Genomic DNA, 22,559 nt, shown 5'->3' with positions numbered 1-22,559 from the left:
GGCTGGGTTGGGTCTTCGTTGCTGCGCGTGGGCTTTCTCTAGCTGCGGCCAGCGGGGACTACTCTTTGTTGCGGTGCGCGGGCTTCTCATTGTGGTGGCTTCTCTTGTTGCAGAGCACGGGCTTTAGGCATGCTGGCTCCGTAGTTGTGGCTCATGGTCTCTAGAGGTCAGGCTCAGTAGTTGTGGCCCATGGGCTTAGGTGCTGTGCGGCATGTGGGATCTTGCCAGACCAGGGTTTGAACCCGTGTCCCCTGCATTGGCAGGCAGATTCTCAACCACTGTGCCACCAGGGAAGCCCTCCCCAGATGATCTTTTAAATGATATTTTTATAGAGAATAGACTTGGATGGTAGAGTTAATGTCTCCCTCTGAAGCAAGTAACAGGTGTGCTTACAGCCCTGGAAGATAGAGATGGTCATTTCTTTCTAGAAAAAAGGGCATCTGTGCTCACTGTCCAGTGTAAAATATTTAGGTTCCCGAAGCTCAGAGCCCTTCTCCTGTCATACAAGGTCCAATTCATGTCACCATATGGCCCAAATTCATGTCACCTTGTAAGAACTGGAGCTCAGAAAAATGGTATAAATGCTGATACTTTGGTACTGCATTTGCAATAAACTCACCTTTGATCTCTGCCTTGTGTCATCTGCCAGCATCCATGAAGCTTGGCAGACTAGCTGACCTCTCAGCAATTTGTTGATGGTTTTTGGCAACTTAGGTGATATGCTTACAGGGATCTGGCCTTTTGGAAGAGGAAAGACATGGACCTTGTGGGCTAACTAATGGGATTTGAATAAAATTCATGGGACTCAGTAGTGACATGTTGACAAAATCGTATGGTCAACTGGGCAATAAATGGTCCTCTGCTTTATTGCTTGTTGATGAGGAAGAACTGGAGAGGTGGTTGCAAGAAGAGTATCAGGAAGAAGGTTCAAATACAGATAGATGCCCAAACACTGTCTGGGTGTTGCCCACTGTCTTCTCAGCTGGGGTTGGGCGAGGACTTCCTTACCAATCTGGCAGTCAGCCTCAGGTCTTTCCCATTGTAACAACTGAGACTAAGATTTGTTTGAGGGTGGCAGAGGGCAGATGTTTCTGACCCTCTAAGAAAACAGTTATAGAGATGTGCACCCACACAGGTGAAACAAGGGATATTCATGACCTCTGTTGCAAAACCGAGCAAATCATTTGAATCTTGGCTGGTTTGCTTGGGAGATGAGGGGACCAGGCACATAAGGCTTGTTAAGAAGGATGGTAACAGCCTAGCCTTCTTACAGCTCAGCCCCTCCTACAATCTATGATGCCAAACTTAAATTCATTTGGCATCAGGGTTTTTTTTTTTTTGCAGTGGATCTTGGCTCCTGTAAGAGAGCTTTGGCACTTTCAGAAGAAATCCATGAGAGAGATCAATTCCCATGGGAAATTATAGATGGAGCATTGGCTGGTGTTTGGCCTCTTACGGTGAAGATTGAGTTAATAATGCTGATAAAGGTGACCCATCAGAAAATAAGAAACTGACTCAAAGGAATGTAGATAAACTAATTCAATCAGCCTTGCAAACCTGGAAAACTTCCTAGAGTAGAGACAGCCCAACTTAAAGCTTAGTGGGCAAGAGTAACAGAGAGAGAGTGTTAAAATGGTGCTAGAAAAACAAAAGAAATCATGTGAATATTGCAAGGCTAGACTTTCCAGGGATTAAAAAACTTTTATATGAAGGGAAAAATAGCGAAGTCACTCTTCCTACGGAGAAAACTTGAGCTATTTTCTTGTAATAACAGCAGATGCCAAGAGTTAAGATGGATTCCTAAATCTGAAAAAGAATATATGTATATATATTATATGTATATATATATTATATGTATTTATATAAAATATATATTATATATAATATATATTTATATATATATAAAACTGAATAACTTTGCAGTACACTTAAAACTAACACAACATTGTAAATTAACTACACTTCAATTTAAAAAAAAAAGATGGACTCCTAAAAATAGTTGCCACTGTGCAAGCCCAAATCAGTCATACAGACCTCATGAGCCAACCCAGAAAGCAATGTGACTGCTGAGATAGGAGACCTCAAAATTGATGGGGTCAGTAATAATGACCTTGCTACCCTAGATAAGGCTTTGGATGAGGTGAAAACATCAGGAGTTTGTTTCATTGAGTCACAAGTCACTGTCATGCCCCTGATACTGGGAATAAATACAAAGCCTTGCTCCTTGGCTCAGAGCTTTTCTCTCTGTGCCCTTGGTCCTCTCTACTCTTGTACCCTGAACTTGTACCCCCATACCTTGGAATGCAAATTAAATGTATTTTAGACCTTCTAACTTTTCATCTGTACCTCTTAAACTCTTTCTTATGTTTCCTACCATTTTTTTTCTCTCTGCACTACTTTCAGAATTCTTTTGCCTCCACTTCCATTTTACTAATTCTCTCTTTTTGTGGCTAATCTGCTGCCACACTCATTCACTGAGTTTCAAATTTCAGTTGTTATATTTTTCACCCCAGTTACTGTAATGATCTCTCAATACTGTATGCATTAATTTAAAAAATAATTTCCTATTACATGCTGATTCTGCCAAGCTTATTTTTATTCTAATAATGAAGTAAGCCTATTTTTCTTTTTTTTCTGTTTCTCTTCCTTTTTTTTTTTTTAATGCTCTGCATCTAAGTTAATTTTCTGAAGTTTTTGGTTCTGCTTCTGTTTTCTGTTGTTTCTGATAAACTTTATACATGTTGCCTTATTATCTTGCCAGCTTGGTTATTTTTCAGTTTATCATAAAATTTTTCTTGGGAGCATTCTCACAAGAAAGGGCAAAATAGAGATGGTGTCCTCCAGAAGGAGTACATTCATTCCTTCCCAGAGCTCACTGGCACTAACAGTTCAGGATCATGTTAAACTAAATTACAGTTTGTGATTATTTGGGGACATTCCCAACAAAGACAAGTGGAGCTCTATAACACTATGACGGTTACATGTGTTTACAGGCACTCAAGGATGGAGTCCTTCCCTACTCCCTTGCAAAGTGACAGAGGGTTTACTTTAGGTTCACCTTACTCTAACCGTGTAGCCTTTAGTGACACAAATCAACATCATAGGCTCACGAATCAAAGTCCTCACCATGGGTGTCCCTAGGCTTTTCGGGGTCCTTCCAGGCCATAGCTAGGTTTAGCCAGAGCAAATGCCTTATGGCAGGGTGGATTAGAATCTTCCTTTCCCCTCCTGTTCTTAGATTGCAGGCTGGGAATTCCTTAATATTTCATCAGATTTGTGCTGCCTTTATGAAGATTATTCTTTTACTTTATCCTTTATTTTTAGTTGTTTCTAGTAGGAGGTTTGGTAAAAATAATCTACCTTTACTGGAAAGTGGTGATCAGAGACATGAATATTTTTACTCCTTTTACTATTGATTTCTAATTTTATTGCATAATTGTCAGAGAACATAGTCTATATAAAGGCTTTATTTATTGTCTGTTACATAGTTGTTTTTGTTAATATTTAACTTGTTCATCAAAAAGAAGTATGTTCTTTAAATGCAACATCTTATTTATATGATAAACTTTTCTATGTTAAAATGATAAGAAAATATTCAAACATGATTTGAATTTTGCTAAAATAAAAAGAGAAGATATTCCATTAAGGAACTTAGCAAAACATTTTCAAACATGATTTATTTTTAGATAAAGCCAATATATTACTAAACACTGATGTTTACAAATTCTTCCTTCAATGAGTAGATTAGATCACATCATTTCATTAATCAGAAAGTATTTCTATAATGCCCAGTATGTATTTGGCACTTTATTAGGTAATAGAAGCTAGATCAAAGAAGTATTTCACATGGTTCTGATCTTCTGAGAATTTACAATTGGCTAAAAAGTGATATAATTTCTAAAAATTAAAATAGTGCTGTACGATATAATACCTAATAAGGCATAGCAATTTCCAGGATGACTGCTACAAGCTGTAAGAGCTTAGGAATTCAATTAATGCTAGAGCATTTAAACAAATAATTGTGGATTAAGTGGATGGAGAATTGGGCCTCAAAATGCATAGACTTTGGATGCAGTCAGAGAAAGGAGACATAAGGAGCAATTTACCTCAGCTTCCTCTTTAAAATAATGTAATTGAATATCTATACAGTTATGGCTCCTGAAAAGCCTCTTAGCTTGTATGTTATTAGAATAATAAGAAAATGGATTGCTGAAAATATGTTGTATTTTATCTAAAGATTAATATGCAGTAAATTTCTTTAATAGCTTATTTTATCACTCTATCAGTTACTGATAATTAATAACTTATTAACATTGTTTTTAACTTAACGATTGATGTTAAGTGTGAAGCCACATATTATTTTTTAAGTCTTTTTCTCTTAAATGTTTTAAACTGATTTATTTTTTAACCATTTCTTCTTATTCTAAGTAGATTTTGTAAAACATATCCTTACAATGAAAAAAAAAATAGAAGTGCAACTTATGGTTGATTAAACTTCAAGCATCTTGTTATTAATGACTTTGTCTGGGGACTATTTGATGTGCAACTAAACTTAAAGCCTTTATTTTCTGCCACCCTTCGTTTATCTTACACAGCTAAAACATGTCTAGATAAAAACACCCAAGATTACTATGAAAAATAAAGACAGGTATATTTTTCACACACTCAAGGTGGAGAAAGAGAGATTCTAATTCTAACCTGCTGTGTTTTCTTGTTATGTTGACAGTCAAGCCGACTGGAAGTGACTGATTTTCACCATTTTTGAAAGTTACTATTTTTGACTGGAACAGATGAGAATGTTCCTGTATTGCTGGAATATTTGGAGGGGGGGAACTCCCCAAAGTAGAAAAGCATTGAGAACTCAAAAGCATGTGGTATAATCCTTGTTTCACTTTTTTAAAATTAGAATAATTGTAGTGTCTTTTCTTATGATTAGGAGTGGGTTTCTTTCTTTTTTTTTTAGTAGACTTTATTTTTTACAACAGTTTAGATTTAAAGAAAAATTGAGAAGATAGTACAGAGAATTCCCATGCACCCCATATCCAGTTTCACATATTATTAACATCTTATGTTATCATGATACATTTGTTACACCTAATGAACCAATCTTGACCTTATTGTTAACTAAAGTCCATATCATTTGGAGTCCCTTAGTTTTACCTAAGGTTCTTTTTCTGTTCCAGGGCACCATCCAGGATACTACAGTGCATTTAGTTGTCATGTCTCTTTAGACTCCTTTTGGCTGTGACAGTTCCTCAGAATTTGCTAGTTTTGATGACCTTGACAGTTTTGTGGAGTATTAGTCAGGCATTTTGTAGAATGCCCTTCTACTGGAATTTGTCTGATGTTTTTCTAATGATGAGATTGGAGTTATGGGCTTTTAGGAGGAAGACCACAGAGGTAAAGTGCCATTTTCATCATATTATATCAATAATACATACTATCAACACGATTTAGCGCTATTGATGTTGACCTTGATCACCTGGCTGAGGTAGTGTTTGTCAGGTTTCTCCACTGTGAAGTTAGTAACCCCTCTTTCCCTAGTGTACTCATTGAAAAGAAGTCATTATGCCCAGTCCACACTGAAGGGGCAGAAAGTTATGTGCCCTTCCTCTAGGGCAGAGTATCTCATAAATTATCTGTAATTCTTCTGCATGGAAAATTTGTTTCTTCTTTCCCTTCCATTTACTTATTCAATTACTTATTAATATCAATATAGCCTCATGGAAATGTATTTTATACTACTTTAAATATTTTGTTTATCAAATTATTCCTTCTGGGGCTACTGGGAGCTCTTTCAGTCGATTCCTATATCCCTTTGACATGCCTCCATCATGGTGAAGTTTTTCTGAGGACTTACTTTTGGGCTCTACAAGATATTCCAAACTCGTCTTGTATATTTCCTGCCCCAGTCCTGGAATCTGCTATTTATGCAAGTTTTGCTGGTTCCTTTGGCTGGAGAAAGGTTTTTGAAACCAAGATCCGTATGTTAGGTATGCTCATTGCTATTGTGATGTGATTGCTTTAGGCCATCTTAGTTGACAGAAAAAAGAAATATATGTGTGTATACTAACCTGTGTATATACATATATCTGTAAATATTTCTATATGTAATCATCTGTATCTATATTAAGCTATGAGTTCATCCTGATGTCTCCTGTCTGTTACCACATGGATCATTCTAACCTCCTTCCTTGCTTGTATGTAAACTCCTACTTGAACAGTGAGAAATCTGACTCTCATCATCCACCATTCATTGACATAATTGTTCAATTCCAGGATACATGTATAGCAGCATCATAATTGTTAACTTGCACCTCCATGGAAAACAACTTTATCAGATGGAAGACAGTGTTATTGTTCCTTTTGCCTTCAGTCAAAGAATCCACTCATTTCCAGTTATGTAGGTCATCACCTTCCCCTGCCCCCAATTCCCTTAGTGTGATTTGTTCATATTTTGTAAAAATGTAAGTTTATCTGATAACAGTCTGCAGTCCTTTCTAAGATCCCCCAATCTCCTAAAGGATTTTTGATATGTTAAAGTTCACGTTTTGTCTATAAAGTTCTACGGAACTTGACAAATCACAGAGAATACTTTCACCACCCTAAGAAATCCTCTGTGCTTTATTTATTCAACACCTCTCCACCAAACTCCTGGCAATCATCGATCTCACCGTCTATAATTTTGCTTTTTTCAGAATGTCATAGAATTGGAATCATCAATGTGAAATTTTTTCAGACTGGCTTCTTTCACTTAGCAATATACATTTAAGTTTCCTCTGCGTATTTTCATGGCTTGATAACTCTATATTTAATTTGTTAAATTAATTAATTTGTTAATTTGTTGATAACAATATTTAATTGTTGAATAATATTCCACTGTATAGATGTACATAGTTTGTTTACCCGTTGACCTGCTGAAGGAGACATTGGTTGCCTCCAACTTTTGAAATTATGAATAAAGCTACTATAAACCTTCACATACACGTTTTTTTGTGGACATTCGTTTTCAGATCAGTTAAGTAAATATCTAGGAGTGTGACTACTAGAACATGTGGTAAGACAATGTGTTGTTTTGTAAGAAACTTCCAAACTATCTCCCATAGTAGCTATAGCATTTTGCATTCTCACTAGCAAAGAATGAAAGTTCCTGTTCCATAGCCTAGTCAGCAATTGGTATTGTCAGTTTTTTAAATTGTAGCCATTCTGGTAAGTGTTTAGTGATAGCTTATTGTTGTTATAATTTGCAATTGCTTAATTTAATTTGCAGCTGCCTGATTCTTTTTCAGAAGGTTATGACAAATAATGTTGAACAGCTTTCATATGCTTATTTGCCATCTGTAGATCTTCTTTGGTGAGATATCTATTCAGATTTATTGCCCATTTTAAAATTAGTTTGTATTTTTTTATTGTAGAGTTTTAGAATTCTTTGTATAGTTCGGATATAAGTCCTTTATCAGATATGTGTTGTTTTGCAAATATTTTTCCCAGTATTTTGTATATTAATCCTGTATTCTGTAAGCTTATTAGTTCCAAGTTTTGTTTTGTTCACTCCTTGGAATTTTCTATATAGACAATCATGTCGTCTGTGCACAGAGACCATTTTATTTCTTCCTATCCAATTTGTATAGATTGTTATTTCAATTTCTTGTCTTAATGCACTTGCTAGGGCTTCTAGTATGATTTTGAATAGAATTCAAAAGAAGGGACATCCTTACCTTGTTCCCAACTTTAGAGGAAAAACATCCAGTCTCTCACCATTAAGTATGATGATGTTAGCTGGATTTTGTTTGTTTGTTTTTTTTAATAAATGTTCTTCATCAAGTTAAGGAAGTTTCACTGTATTCCTTCTATTCCTACTTTGCTGAGAGTTTTCATCATGATTAGGTGTTGGATGCTGTCAAATGCTTTGTCTTTATCAACTGATATGTTCATATGATTTTTTTTAGCATGTTGATGTAGTGGATTGCATTATTTGATTTCCAAGGGGCGAATCAGCCTCATATACCTGGAATAATTCCTTCTTGGTTGTGGTGTATAATTGTTTTTATTCATTGGGGGATTATTTTTGTTAATATTTTGTTAAAGATTTTTGCATCTATGTTCATAAGAGATATTGACTTGTAGTTTTCTTTTCTTGTTATGTCTTTATCTGGTTTTTGTATTAGGGTAATGCTGGTCTTAGAATGAATTAGGAAGTGTTCCCTTAGTTCCTATTTTCTAGATGAAATTGTGGGGAATTGACAACTTCTTCCTTAAATGTATGGTAGAATCTGCTAGTGAAACCATCTGGTGTGTTGCTTTCTTTTATGGAAGGTTATTAATTATCAATCCAATTTCCTTAATAGATGTAGGCCTATTTAGTTTATCTCTTTCTCCTTGTGGATGTATTGGTTGATTGTGCCTGTCAATTCATTGATCTATTATATTTAAGTTATGTTTGTAGGCATCGAGTTGTTCATAGTATTCCTTTACTATCCTTTTAATGTTAATGGGGTCAGTAGTGATCACTGCTCTTTCATTTCTGATACTGACAATTTTTGTATTCTTTTTTTCTTTGTTAGCCTTGCTAGAGGTTGTATTAGTTTCCCTGTAACAAAGTACCACAAACTTGGCATGACTTAGAGCAATTTAAATGTATTGTCTCACAGTTCTGGAGCCCCAAATCTGAAACTGATATGCAGTAGAGCCATGCTCTCTTTAAAGGTGCTAGGGAAGGGTTTGCTCCTGGCCTCTCTCTTAGCCTCTGGTAGTTCCTTGGCATGTGGCAGCATAACTTCCTGGGTCGTTTTCTCTGTATAAATGTATTTGTGCAAGTTTTGCCTGTTTATAAGGACATCAGTCTTATTATATTGGAGCTCACCCTACGCCAGTATGACCTCATCTTAACTAATTACATCTGCAATGACCCTATTTCCACATTAGTTTACATTCTGAGGTACTGGGAGTTAGGACTTCGACATATGAATTTTGGCAGGGGGTGGAGGTTGGAGGACAGACAGTTCAACCCATAACAGAGGTTTACCAATTTTATTGAACTTTTCAAAGAACCACACTTTGGGTTTGTTAATTTTTTTTATTATTTTCTCATTTTCAATTTTATTGATTTCTGCACAGTTTTTATTTTTCTTCTTTTCTTCTGCTTGCTTTAAGAAGGCTTAAGTTGCTCTTCTATTTCTAGTTTCCTAAGGTTTAATACTTTTATATTTTTCTTGCTTTCTAGTATATGCATTTACTACCATTTATTTCACTCTAAATTCTGCTTACGCTGCATTTCACAAATTTTGATAAGTATTACTTTCATTTTGATTTAATTAAAATATTTAAAAATTTCTCGAGACTTCTTTGACCCTTACATTATTTAGAAGTGTGTTGTTGTTTAATCTCCAAATATTTTGAGATTTTGTAAGCTATTTTCCTGCTCTTGACTTCTCTTTTAATTTCAAGTGGCTGAAAACACAATTTTTATGATTTCTTTTCTTTTAAATTGTTAAGGTCTGTTTTGTGGCCAAGCCTGTGGTCTATATTGGTGAATGTTCCATGTGAGGTGGAGACAAATATGTATTCTGCTCTTGTGGGATGGAGTATTCTATAAGTGTCTATTAGATCAAGTTAACTGGGTGTTTTTTTAGATCTACTATGTCTTTACTGATTTTTTGCGTGTGTAATCTATCAATTACTGATAAGAGGGGTATTGAAGTCTTTTAAAATAGTAGATTTGTCTATTTCTCCTTGCAGTTTTATCAGTTTTGCCTCATATATTTTGATGCTTTGTTTCTAGGTGCATAACCTTATGGATTAATAATATTTTCTTGGAGAATTGCCATCTTTATCATTACATAATATCTCTCTTTATCCCTGATAATTTTCCTTGCTCTGAAGTTTGTTTTGTCACAAATTAATGTAGTTACTCCACCTTTTTTTGATTAGTGTTAATATAATATAACTTAATCTAGCCATTTACTTTTTAACCTATCCAAATCTTTATATTTAAAGTGGAATTTTATAGATAGTATGTAGTTGGGTCTTTTTCTTTTATCCATTCTGACGGTTTCTGCCTTGTGATTGGTGTAGTTCAAACATTCACATTTAATGTGATTATGATATAGCTTGATTAATATCTAATGTTTGTAATTGTTTTCTATTTGCTGCAGTTATTCTTTGCTTCTTCTTTATTCTCTTTTCCTTCCTTCTCTTGTTCTAATTGAGCATTTTATGTGATTCATTTTATCTCTTCTCTTAGCATATCCATTACACTTCTTTTAAAGATATTTTAGTCTTTGCCCTGGTGTTTGAAATATACATTTACAACTGATTCAATCCACATTGAAATAATGCTATATCACTTCTTAGGTAAGATAAATACCTCATAATAGAATATGCCCAATCCCCAGCCCCACATACCTTAAGAAATTCCTGACATCCATTTCACTTTTGCACATGCTATAATCACCACTATTGTTATTATTATACTTCAAACAAATGGCTATCTTTTAGAGCAAGTAAGAAGGAAAATTATTTTATTTTATTTTATTTTCATTTTTTTTTCACCTTATGTTCATCGCACATATGCCCACTTTCTATTTTGCTGAGAAAGAGGTGTTTAGTTGTGTAACAGTTTCTTTCCCACAGAGGAATGCCACAACTGCTACCATAAAAACAGCTGCAGACCAGTAGCTGTGGAAGAAAATTATTTTAAATTATATTTTATCTTCATTCATTCCTTCTCTAATACTCCTTTTTGTTTGTGTAGATATGAGTTCCTGAACTCTATCATTTTTCTTCTCCCTGAAGAACTTCTTTTGACATGTCTTTCAGAGCAGGTCCAGAGATTTGGATTTTTCTTGGCTCTTCACCATGAGAACCTGGTGAGATTCCTGAAGGTAAAACCCACACACACATATGTTTGCTTCCTGTGAGTGGCCCTCAGTAGTTTCTCAGTTTGACACTTAATCTCAGCAATTTGTCAAAATTACCTTTAAGTATTCCTACCAGTTTAGAGTTTCTGTTCCAAGTAAACAGATCTTGGCTATTATTCACCTGTCTCTCCAGATTTTGGGGTAGATGGTGGTTTGCCTTACAGTCTCAGTTCCTTTATAGTTTCAAGAAGAGTTGTTGATTTTTGTTTTTTTCAGATTTTACTTGCTATGAGAATGGCAGTTATAACTTTTAAGCTTTTTACACATCAGGACTGAAACTGGACGTCCCTTGCTTCACTTTCTAACTTATTTGGTAAAGGAAATCTATGTGCGTACAGGGCAAAATATTTATTGATTAGATAAATCAACTGAGTTATCAGAGATTTTCTTAGAAAATGATGAGCATGGAAATGAAGTTTATTTATTTTTTTTAATAAATTAATTAATTAATTTATTTATTTTTGGCTGTGTTGGGTCTTCGTTGCTGCATGTGGGCTTTCTTTTTTTTTTAGTTGTGGCAAGTGGGGGTTACTCTTCATTGCAGAGAGCAGGCTTCTTACTGCAGTGGTTTCTCTTCTTGCGGAGCACAGGCTCTAGGCGTGCAGGCTTCAGTAGTAGTGGCTTGCCAGCTAGAGAGCACAGGTTCTGTAGTTGTGACACATGGGCTTAGTTGCTCTGTGGCATGCGTGATCTTCCCAGACCAGGGATCGAACCCGTGTGCCCTGCATTGGCAGGTGGATTCTTAACCACTGCACCATGAGGGGAGCCCTAAAGTTTGGTTTAATTGATGCGAATTTTACTGGTATTTACTTTTTAATTAAAAAACAAATGCTCAGAACTTGATTCATTCGAAAGGCTATTCATTGACTAATATTGATTTAAATAAATTAGTTAGAATGTATAGATATGTTGGCCAATAGGCCCTATTATACTTGCTGTTTAGCATAATGTTGCCAGGAAACTAAATGAGCAGTTCCTGCCTCCCTCAAGAAGTTATTAGCTCTCTTTTTCAGGGAAATAACAGGACTTTGTTTTTACCTTTATAAGAGCACTCAAATCAATCTACTGTAATTATCTGTTTGTGTCTGTCTCCCCTATGAGAATAAGTTCTTTGAAGGCATGGATCATATATCCTATTTATTTTGTATTTCCAGCACTTAGCATATTTCTTGGCCCATCATAAGTGCTCAAGAAATGTCTCTTAATTGATTGAATGAATACATTAATGAATGAAAAATATTTTCCATATAATAATACTGTGAGAGTGATTCTTTGGGAAATTTATGGCAAAATTCTAATATATTTGTATTATTTTGGTGTGTTTCATCTGAAAGTTGTCCACTGAAATGTTGGTATAACTGTTTCTTAATTTCATCATCTCAGCTATGTCCAAAATATCAAAATGTACATTATTTCTTGGAGCTATAAAGCATAGGCTTTTAGAAAAAGAAATCTTATATTCTCAAATGTCTGATTAAGTTGACCAATGTTAACATTTATTTGTTTGTGTTACTATTTTTGTGACTTCTTTGTCACTTAGCACTTTTTCAGTACATCAGTGGTAATTAAACCCATCTCGGAGTTCTGAGTGGGAAAGTAGCAATAAAATATTATTAAAGAAAAATTCTTTGCTGCTCTGCCAACAAAGGTATCAGGAGGGGCATATGGTGTCAAGCAGAGAACTGGGATCAGCGAGAGCAAGACCACAAGCCCTAGAGGCTCTAAAGAGGGGCTTCATACATTATCTCCTGCCATAGGATAGTACCTTCAGAAACCTGTTATTGTCCACATCCTATAAGAGCAGGTTTATCTTTCAGTGGCAGATTGTGTTTAAAAAGTTCATAAGGTAGGGCTTCCCTGGTGTCGCAGTGGTTGAGAGTCCGCCTGCCGATGCAGGGGACGCGGTTTCGTGTCCCGGTCTGGGAAGATCCCACATGCCGCGGAGCGGCTGGGCCCGTGAGCCATGGCCGCCGAGCCTGCGCGTCCGGAGCCTGTGCTCCTCAACGGGAGAGGCCACAATAGTGAGAGGCCCGCGAACGGCAAAAAAAAAAAAAAAGTTCATAAGGTTGATGGAAAAAAGCTATAATACAAATTTGCAAATACAAAATAGTTATCATAGAGACAGGAACTGGAAAAATTTATGTGTACTTAAGTATTAATATTTCCATGTATATGCTTACTTACTTGGGAAATTTGTCCAGAGAACTACTTGATGAACAGGATGTGCTTTCTCAGGGCTCCTGTAACAGATTATCACAAGTTTAGTCTAGTTAGTTTTGTAGTCTAGAAATTTGAAATCAAGGTGTAGGCAGGGCCATACACCCTGTAGGCTCCAGGAAAAGTTGGGGTTTTTTTTGTTGTTGTTTGTTTGTTTGTTTTTGCCTCTTCCTCATTTCTCGGGTTTGGCAATTATTGCTGTTCCTTGGCTTGTAGATGCATCGCTGACATCTGCCCCATTGTCATACGGAGTTCTCCCTGTGTGTTTCTGTGTCTAAATTTCCCTTTTCTTAAAGGAAACCAATCCTATTGGAGTTGGGGCCCAGCCTAATCCAGATAACCTTATTTTAACTTGATTACTTCAGCAAAGACCCTATTTTCACATAAGATCACCTTCACAGACTCCAAGTGGATATGAAATTTGGGGGCACACCATTCAACTCAGTACAGGAAGCTAGATAAATCCAGTATTTAATGGTACCAGGATAAGGTAGGTTGGTAGCTTGATACAAACATTTACAACTAAGGACCATTTTGTCAAAAGGACAAAGACATTTTAAGTCATTTTAGGACAATTTTAAGGCTATGACTCCACAGTCATTTCAACAGTCAGGCTGACTTTGCCTCAAGCACCAGAATACTTGAGGACCTTTGGACATCAGTGCCAAACTTAATCTTACTCCTTTTCCTGCTTTCCAGGCTGCGCAGTGCCCTATTTGATAGATTGATGCTTTCTTTAGATATGTTAATAAATTCCTTCAGTTTTCTGAGGAGTTTTCTACTGCTGAAACAATAGCCCTCTCTACTTTGCTATCTCTGCTGGGATTATTTATATTATTTTTATTTTGAAGCAATATTCTCACAGATAATTGCATTTCCGTGCATGTAATGGTTGGCAGTGGGGATGCTGGCTACCATATGGTGGTACTGACCACCATAATAACCACAAAAATAACAAAACATTATAGTAACCATTTACTGAGGATTTATGGCTATAGGAAACATCTCATTTAAGAAGTACAGGTGTTTCACATGAATTATAACAAATGATCACAAGATAACTTAATAGGCATCATTTCCTTATTTTACGTGTGAGGAAACTAAAACTACTAAGTAATTTGCTGAAGATTACTTAACTAGTTAAGTAGTGGATTAGAAACAGATTTGTCTATGTTACTCCAAAGTTTTTCTACTTTGATACAATAACCCAATCTAGTAACCACTATACGTACTGGGATGATCAAGCTGAGTCTCTGTCTCTCTCTGTCTCTGACTCTCTGTCTCTCTGTCTCTCTCTCTATTTTTCCTCTTATTTTTAAACAACATAACATTTTGAAATCATTATATATTTTTACTTTCAAAGTAGAGTATTACAGATTAACTTAATTGACCAGACAACCACTTTTCCTGGAGAACTTTTTCTAAAACTATTGTTCTTTGAACTACACTCTAGAAAACACTACTTTGCAAGCTTTCAATCAGTGTCCGCCTTGTTTTTCTCATTCTCTACCCTTGTCGCAACTTCCTTTCAGACAATATGTTTATTTTTTAAATAAATTTTTATTTATTTATTTACTTTTGGCTGTGTTTGGTCTTCACTGCTGCGCGCGGGCTTTCTCTAGTTGTGGCGAGCAGGGGCTACTCTTCGTTGAGGTGCGCAGGCTTCTCATTGCGGTGGCTTCTTTTGTTGTGGAGTACAGGCTCCAGGCACCCGGGCTTCTGTAGTTGTGGCACGTGGGCTCAGTAGTTGTGGCTCACAGGTTCTAGAGCACAGCCTCAGTAGTTGTGGCACACGGGCTTATTTGCTCCACGGCATGTGGGATCTTCTCGGACCAGGGCTCGAACCCGTGTCCCCTGCATTGGCAGGTGGATTCTTAACCACTGTGCCACCAGGGAAGTCCAGACAATATGTTTCTGTTACTGAAATATTTTCTTTCATTCATCTTCTGCAAAGTGGTGAGAGCTGAGTTCATTAAACACTGACCTGCTCTGAGTCTGTTAATACAGTGAAAATGGGACCGTTAGAAAGGTCTCATTTCTAATTATGTCATCTGAAAAAGGTAGCACAGTAATGAATCAATTCATGTAGCTATACCCATTAACCAATTGCTTGAATTAGTTTGCTGATGGGCTGGCTCACCCCTGTTGGAGAAGAGAATCCTGAGTGGTGCAGGTGTTGGTGTTGGAAGGGTTCGTGCAGTTGTTGGCATGGAGACGGGTTAGTGCAGGTGTTGGCATTTATTGGTGTTGGCTTTAGGAAAGGCTGAGCTTACCGCAAAAAAAAACATGTAAATTAATTTTGGGACACTATTTAGGTTGGAAGGTGTATTAATTTCCTAGGGCTGCTGTAACAAATACCACAAACTGCTTGGCTTAAAACAACTGAAATTTGTTTTCTCACCATTTTGGAGGCCAGAAGTCTGAAACTGGTAGATTTGTGTTCTGTTATCACAGAGCTTTGTTCTCTCCTGAAGTCTCCAGGAGAGAAACTTTTCTTCCCTCTTCCAGCTTCTGGTGGCTCCAGGAGTTTCTTAACTTCCATGGCTTCATAACTTCAGTCTCTGCCACTATCTTCACATAACTTCTCCTTTTTTCTCTGTGTGTCTCTCCTTTGTGTCTCTTATAAGGAAACTGTCATTGGATTTTGGGCCCAGTTATCCAGGAGGATCTCATCTTGACATCTTAAACCTAATTATTACATCTGCAAGGTCTTTTTCCACATAATGCCACATTTACTGATGCCAGGGAGGAGGACATAAACATATCTTCTGGAGACCTCTGTTTAATCCACTACAGAGGGTAAGTGTCACACTTAATTCCAAATTTTTCCTAAGGCCAACCTTGCCACTGCATCCATGAAATTTTCAGGCTAAATGGAAAACTGATAATTTGAACTAAGCACTCAAATAAAACTTATCAGTACAATCCTTAAGGCTCTGAATTGTGTGGAGAAAGGTAGAAATCTGAGCAGTATTGAGATCTCTTATGAAAGAAAATGAGATGAATAGTTGGAGGATTATGAACAGCATCTGCTAGTACAGCTTCTTCATGTTACTCTATGCTCATTTTTATCCCTTTTAATAATAGTATATGTGGGAACTCGCATCTGTGTTTCTACTAGGAGATCCAATTGTCACAAATTTTAGTACAATCAACACTATCGCAAGCTTGTAGAAACAGAACTTAATTTTCTTCGAAATGATAGCATATTTATAGGCTTGTTTTTTATCTTACATTTCATATTTTTCAATTTTGCTAAATATTGTAGAGAAAAGTATTCTCTGATTCATGAGTCCACATGACTCTTTATTTTCCTTACCATAATATTCATCGAAGTGTATAGTAGTTTCATGTCCCTGGCAGCTAGTAGATGGTCAATAAATATTTCTTGTAGGAATAAATATTTAGAAATAAAGACAAAATGAGACTGAATAATTTAACTAAAAGTCATTTGTTCATGGTAAAAATGTACCTCTATCATTTCAGTTCTAGTCAAATTACTGTAATTGTTAATAAACAGATTGTGAATATTATTATGTTATATTATCAATGTGTTTAAATGCAGTGACACTTGGTGAAGAATGAAAGAGTAACTGAATAATATAGTTTGAGGATATGGGAGATAATCATATATATAACAAATATTCATTGACTCATTCCAAGCAAGTTCTCATGTTAGAATCTCTGACAGGGGGAGTGGTAGAAAGAAACCGTTTTTGTGGTAGCTGATTGCTAAATGGTTCCCAACAATCTCTGTTGCCTGGATTCACACAGTTGTGTAATCTCTTCCCACATGGTTTATGTGAATAATAGACCATGGTAGAAGTGATGATCCTGTCTTTTCTGAGATTGCGTTATAAAACAAACCATGGCTTCCCGCTTGGTTATACCCCCCACCTCTCTCTCTTTCAGCAGCTTGCTCTAGATGAAGCTCCTTTTGTCATGAGCCACCATATGCAGTGGTCCACATGGTGAAGAATTGAGGACTCCAGCTAGTGAGGAACTAAACCAGCCCAGGTAATGACTTCCGATGACTAGATCCTTGACTGCCAGCTCTGCTGAACCCCCATGAGCCACACTGAGTTAGCCACCCAGCTAAGCCATGACCAGATGCCTGACTCTCAAAAACTGGGTGAAATAATAAATATCGTTTTAAGCTGCTAGGTTTTGGGGTAATTTGTTATGCAATAATAGATTAACAATGGGAAGGCCGTTGTGAATGGGTAATACATATGTACATAACAAGATAACAGCTAGTAGCTGCATAAATACTAGCTTCTAAATGAGTGGCATGCAAAATAAGTCCAGAGGACAGAAACATGACGTTCAGCTCTGTTGTAAGGGAAGGCTTTGTAAAGAGGAAAGAATTGAGCCAGGTAAGATTTGCACGCATCTTCTAAAATGTGTGCATAAGTCAATACACACTGGATAGATCCAGATAGATGGGATTTTTATGTATGCTTTGTAGAGACCGGTCTCATCACTTTATTGTTGAGGCATAGTAATCTATGCAATCTTTCATGAATTCCCCCAGGTCATTAGTTTACAGCAATATTGCTGGGTGACGTATTCAACTCTTGCTACCTTGCAGCACTCTGGGAAATATGTGAATTGTAGGACCTATAGTTCTGCCAGAAAGTTATACTAAGAGGTTTAATTCACAGAAAATAGATAGCACGTATAATCCAACACTGGGTATGCAGATTGTGTAGGGACACCGAGAACTCCCTGACAACTGTGGTCAGGCTGGCCTATTGACTTCTCTTATGGCTCTTAATGCTTTGTTCTTTTTCCTGCGTGGATATAGGAGACTTTGGGTTTAGCATCCTTGACCCTTCCGTAATGTTAACTGCCCATGTAGAATCTTGAAGGAGGCTGGGATTTCCCTTTTCATTTTTCTTGAATTGAAATGCCACCTCTCTTTACCCCACTGAGCTAATAATGCTGCTTCTGCCTCCCAGGTAATGCTCATCTGTGATCTCCTCACAGCCTGGGAAACCCTCTCTGCTCTAAATGTAGCCTGCTCTAGTGCACCTTATACCCAAGCCGTGAGGATGCTATAGGCAGGAAAATCATTAGGAATTTCTATTCTTCTGCAGTGGTTCAGAAATAAGATGGGGTGGGAGGAAGTAGACTGTAGTATTGATCCCTTTCTTTGGAAAGAGCCATCTTGTTTTTGTGTGTTCTTTATGTCCTGTTATCTTTTGGACAGAAAATTGATCTTTGGCCCAATTACATAGTCTAGGAACTGTACTTCATCAATTAGAGCTGCCTTCTCAGACTTGTAGAAAACATTGCAACACTGTATTGGGTTTGTAGGTAAAGGCCACAGTGCTTCCCAAACTTGTGTTAGAAGGAACTTATGGGGAGGTTTCTGAATTCACTAGTAAAACCTTGGATAAATGAATTTCTCTAAATTATATTTAGGATAGTTGAGGTGTGCATTGTTAATTAGGTGGACTATGTACTTAATATGGGCACCGAATGTAGCTATTTTAAGCCAAGCCTGTAAAATGTGAGGAATAGCTTTCCTTTATAAACTTTCAAAAGCATTTGTTCCAGTTTATTGAATTCTTCAGTTTTGATGATGAAAGTGTAGATAAAGCAGGAGCATGCCCATCTCTTGTGTCTGGTTCACTGGTATGTCATCTACTTAGTTGGGATGACATTTTGATTCTTTACCTGTGCTGCTGTATAAGAGAGGGAGAGGGAAAGGGAGAGGGAGAAAGGTATAAAGAGAAAAAGGGAGGGAATGAGAGAGAGAGAAAGAAGGAGAAAGAGAAGAAGGAGGAGGGAGAGGAGAGAAAGAAGAGAGGGAGAGAGGGCTTCCCTGGTGGCGTAGTGGTTGAGAGTCCGCCTGCAGATGCAGGGGACACGGGTTTGTGCCCTGGTCCAGGAAGATCCCACATGCCGCGGAGCGGCTGAGCCACGGCCGCTGAGCCTGCGCGTCCGGAGCCAATGGGAGAGGCCACAACGGTGAGAGGCCACAACGGTGAGAGGCCCGTGTACCGCAAAAAAAAAAAAAAAAAAAAGAGAGAGAGAGTGCTTTAGAATGTATGAAAGAAAAAGCATATTGGTGAGAAGATTGGGTAATATTATTTATTTATTTATTTTTTGGCGGTACCCGAGCCTCTCACTGTTGTGGCTTCTCCCACTGCGGAGCACAGGCTCCGGACGCGCAGGCTCAGCGGCCACGGCTCACGGGCCCAGCCGCTCCGCGGCATGTGGGATCTTCCCGGATCGGCGCACGAACCCGTGTCCCCTGCATCGGCAGGCGGACTCTCAACCACTGCGCTACCAGTGAAGCCCCGATTGGGTAATATGTTAAAATAGATATCCTATTAAACAGTACAATACTCCACAACCTAAGTTCCATTAGAAGTCATAGAGATAAGTAAACAAATGCTTCCTCACTTTCATAATCATCATGCCATTTACTGGTACTTGTGAAGAATTAATCAGTACATCGGTGCTGGGGGACGTTTTAGAGGTACATTTGACATACTGAAAATCCTTTAGAGTCCTTCCAATCTCAACATAAAAAGGCAGGGGCCAAAAGCAGCCTCTTGCTGCAATTAGAAAGGAAGGCTCTTCTGCTTTCTCTTTTTGACTTCATATAAGAGCACTTAAAAACCTTTAATCTCACTTTTCCATTCTATGATAGAAGACATTTCAGTGCCCCCACCCCACCCAGGGAATTGCCCAGGAAATAGCCATCTAGCAGGGGGAAAATAAGCTAGCTGGTTACTGTGGCATAAATATTTCTGTTTAGCAGAACTAATTGGTTGACTTACGCATTTGTCTGTGTGGTTGTCTTGCACTTGACTCACTGCTTGGTGGCTGGAGCTTGTCATCCTGGCTCCTGGCCAGGACACTCCTTACCTCTGTGAGGCATCATCCTGTGTACATCCTGGGAAATACTAATGCCCCTGCTTCTTTGCATGCCTTTGTTTGTCCGTAAGGCAGCTCTCAGTATAGAATAATTCCTAGGACGTGAAGAGAGAGAAAATCCTCCCACATCCTTCAAAAAATGAAATTAGTATACTGTGGGAGAAAAAAACATGATACAGTTCTAATATGTATTCTTGACAATTGGTCTTTTCTTTTCATGGAGGATATCCTAGAAGTGCTGTGAGCCTGCCATCCATTTTCCATTTTTCATTTGCTGGCCTTTTATTTCTTTCATCTGTACCTTCCCTTTCCCACAGCTTCCTCCTTTCTCATCACCCATCTTCTGTCTTCCAGTGAGATAGCATTTTACCAAGATCTCCTTATTATTATTATTATTTTTTTTCATTTTAACAGGACCATGTCAAGAAACTTAAGCTCCAGATCTGGCTTGGCTCAATATCACAGTCAAAAGAGAGATTAAAAGCTCCATTTTTCAAGCATAGTATAGGATTTCTCCCAGGATGATTATGATGTACACACTTCTGTTTATATATACCTATCAAATTCTATGCAATGGCAATGGCTAAATTAAGCATACTGCACGCAAAACACAAGCTTCATTTTTAATGTCACGTCAACTAGAAAGGCCAGATGATATTTCAGATCACCGAAATCGCTTATTAAATAGATATCAGTATGCATTACATGAATTTCTTCCCATCCTGTAACCTCACCTATGCTACAGAATTCAAAAAAAAGTTTCAGATTTTATAAATTTCCCTAAACCTGATGGAAAATCAGAAATAAATCAAAATAAGGTCAAAATAACTTCAACTTTTTAAGGTGCTATATTATTGGTCGAAGCCTTTTACACATTACCTTTTGCGCAAGATTGGATTAAGATTTTATACACACCTTTGCCTTGTTCTGACATGACTCAGTAATTAACGTATTTTGTGACTAGTCTATTTTAGCTGACCACAATATGGAAAAAGAGGTGTATTTTGAATTTTCATAGCTTGGGTTTCGCAACTGATAACCTTCTCTAAGGTTTCTAAAAGAACCAAGAAATCTGTTTAATCTCCTGTAGCTTTGTACAGTTGCTGCTAAAGAGAAACAAAATATAAATTAAAATAGCATATTTGTGTATCTGCTTTATTGATTCCATTTTCTAGAAGGCTGGGACCCCTTGTATTTTTTCTACAGCTCATTGTGGACAGTGACTAAATATATGAAGTAAATGATCAATAATTTAATGCAGTTCTATTTCCCTCGTTAATTTGTCTTAGAAAGGCAAGATAAATTTATTGGCTGTGTTGTTTATAACCTGTTAAACACAAAGAGGATTTGTAGAATAATTGTTTCTGTTTTGTTCAGCCTTCCTCCTTGGGATCTCTAGCCTCCTTATGGGCGATGAGCTGATAATTTCAAGCTTCTGTTTTTAGCTTCTCTTTTTCACGCTCCTTCAATAATTCACAGTGTAAACCAAACTCTGAATAGTTGAGTCGGGAAGGATTTGTATGCGTGTGTCTGTATCATGGGCATTTTCTTTGCTCTATATCGTGCACGTATTTCGTAGGAGAAATTGGAAGGCCAGCTTGCTTTATATGCTTCTGAAAGCCTGGCATTGTGAGCCTCTTTTGTACATAATAACTGCAGGTGCTTTCTGGTGCAGAAATGATCCTGTGATCTGATAGCTGTTTTTCACATTCTGTGATCATGGCCAGTTCACAGAATACCACAAAGGTGGAAGATTGTTGTCTTCCCCTGGGTTGCCTAAAGTTACAGTGCTGATCTTTTGCCCCTTAATTTCAGCAAGTTTGATTGCTCAGGAAACCCTAGCGTGCATATTTGGAGCTGGTGTGGCATTTGCTGTTGAGTTGATTGTCAATATCCTAACAGGCTCATAGTATTTAGAAGAAGGGAGATACAGTATTTTGTGTAATTGTCTTGCATTTTAAAGAGTTAAATGCAACCAGTGTCACAAACTACTCCTTTGTCTCACCTAGTGGAATATTTTAGGCCTGGTGATGTATTTCGGCAAATGATTGCTGTGATTAGAGTGTCACCGCTTCTCTTCCTTGTGAAGTATAACCCTGCCCACCCTAAGGCGACAGGGTCCCAAGAGAAATGCAATCAGTCATTGGAATGAAGCCAGTTTATGAATTCTGATTTTCAAAAATGAAATTATTTTAATAGGGATTTTTAAATAAGTAATGCAACATGTTATTAAAAATTGCTAATCTTGCTTCCTTACTAATCTCGTGCCACACTGAAATGAATTGGTTGTACTAAGTATTTTAATTGTTTCCCCTTCTGATTTTTCATTCAACCTCTCTCATCAGCCCGAGTCCTTGTTCATCCTGTGGAAACTGATCAGGTATTTAAACTATGAATTAGTTTTTTTCGTAATAACCAGACTTGATTGTACTTGCAGATCATTTAATTTAAGACCCATGTTAATTTTTGCCTCGCTAAATGCTGCCTTGTTCTTGATTCCCGATTTGTTTCTCAAAAGGTGACTTGGTTGAT

At 37.3% G+C, this 22,559-nt stretch overlaps 1 non-coding gene across 1 annotated transcript; it reads right to left on the bottom strand.

Moving 5' to 3' along the window:
• Positions 1-10,552: 10,552 nt before the first annotated feature.
• On the bottom strand, positions 10,553-10,685 carry LOC114896415. Its single transcript, XR_003793794.1, has one exon. It is a non-coding gene; the product is annotated as a small nucleolar RNA SNORA41 (small nucleolar RNA).
• Between the last annotated feature and the right edge of the window lie 11,874 nt (positions 10,686-22,559).

The sequence above is a fragment of the Monodon monoceros genome, unplaced genomic scaffold (genome assembly GCF_005190385.1).
Source record: "Monodon monoceros isolate NGI ecotype Baffin Bay Population unplaced genomic scaffold, NGI_Narwhal_1 Super_Scaffold_15, whole genome shotgun sequence".
Classification (NCBI taxonomy): Eukaryota; Metazoa; Chordata; class Mammalia; order Artiodactyla; family Monodontidae; genus Monodon; species Monodon monoceros.
The sequence above is the reverse complement of the archived record's forward strand: the minus strand, read 5'-3'. Positions and strand labels throughout refer to the sequence as shown.